Genomic DNA, 1,714 nt, shown 5'->3' with positions numbered 1-1,714 from the left:
AAATAGTGCATGGTTTATCTACATGATGTATGTGACTTGTTGCGGGGGTGCGGAGCCGCTCGTGGAGGAATAGCGGGGGGATCAGCCAGCCAATCAATGTGATTGATAAAGCATAATCCAACTTTATTGAGAGCATCAGACAGTTTTATAGCCCAACATAGCATAAATCAGCATTATTCATATTAGTACAATCTTATTGGTTTTTACTATGTACGCCTTCTCATATTATTGGTTATTGCAAGTGTGAGATAATCACGCCTACTGAATTTCTAGCCAAAAAGCACACGTGCTATCCCGCTGCTCCTACTTCTTTTATACTTATTGCTATATAGTATCCATCCCAGGGTTATACCTCACTTGCTACATGCTTCCCTGGAAGTTAAGGCCTTGATTGAACAATGGGCATATGTATTACTTATTGACTAACTCTGCAAATTATGCTATCTTTTGCAAAAGTCTCTTAAAAGCAAACACTGCTGCTCAGCAAAATCTGCTTAAGAGCAAGGCCTAGCTACTACTTAGCAGGAGCTGCTCTCCTGCAACAAGGCCTCAGCCGAGCCATGTCCACAGTTGTGTCCATGGCTTTCTAACCAATTCTCAACAATTCCCCCTTTTTTATTTTGTGCAAGAAAAGCATGACTCATGGCAGACTCTGCTATGCGTCTCATGCTTTTCTGCAAACATTGAAAAATGCACGGAACAAGCAGAAGTACAACCACAATTACAAGTGCAATTATTATAAGGTGCTGTAAAAGAGATGTCAGCCATGGCCCCAAATGTAATGACTTTAGCCAATCAGTTAAACCTAATCCAGTGTATACTTGCAAGTGAGTAGTAAGCTGTTTCAAATCACTTATTTGTTTATGAATGGACACAGAATGATCAGAAAGGTTCATACAACACATTCCTTCAAAGTCTTCACATCCATGGCCTTGTGCTAAAAGCAAAAAATCTATAGCTGCTCAGTTTTGCAAAGTAGCATGACAAACAGAATCAACGTCAGTCAAAAGTTGTGATAGAGCTATAGAGGTAGCATTAGTCTTTTTTGCTAACCAGCAGCCAAGTTTATCAAGGTGAGATAAAGCTCGTGCACTAGCAGCACCTGGAGTAAGAATAGATGCTGCTATAATTTGTGCAGTTGACCAAAATTTGACATTATCCTGACAGTTGGATTTGTAAGCATGAGCCAATCTTTTAATGCGAAGATGTCTTCGACGTGCCTGTAAAATCATTGACACATTAGGAGTAAACAAGGTAAGTCTTTTAAGGTACATGGTCCTCCCCTCAATTTCGATGGTATGCCTGGCCAAGCTCTGTCCCCACAAATCAAAAACACACCTGGCGGCAAAGCAAAAGGAGTGTTTGTGGACTCTGAGATAGTAGCAGAAGTATAATTGCACCACAGTGAAGCATTTCGATACACTGAAAGAGATGCATTTACCAAAACTGTGTCTAGCTGATGTAAAGATTTTCTAGAGTAATTGAACATCACACATGCATCAGCTCTAACTGACCCCATCAATTCCAATTCTAAAGATGCATGCTTTAAATATGGAACCCATAAGTCCCAAAAATTAACATTGTTCTTCGGATTTGAAATGTTACAGACTGAAAGTGCATCAGGTCATGGCCAGGAATCAAGTGGGATACCAACCAAGCATGTAGAAAAAGGATTACCTGGTGTTGACAAAGACAGGCATATAGCATCTTGCCC

Source organism: Erithacus rubecula (genome assembly GCF_903797595.1).
Source record: "Erithacus rubecula genome assembly, contig: scaffold_366_arrow_ctg1, whole genome shotgun sequence".
Lineage (NCBI taxonomy): Eukaryota > Metazoa > Chordata > Aves > Passeriformes > Muscicapidae > Erithacus > Erithacus rubecula.
This window is presented reverse-complemented; position numbering follows the sequence as displayed.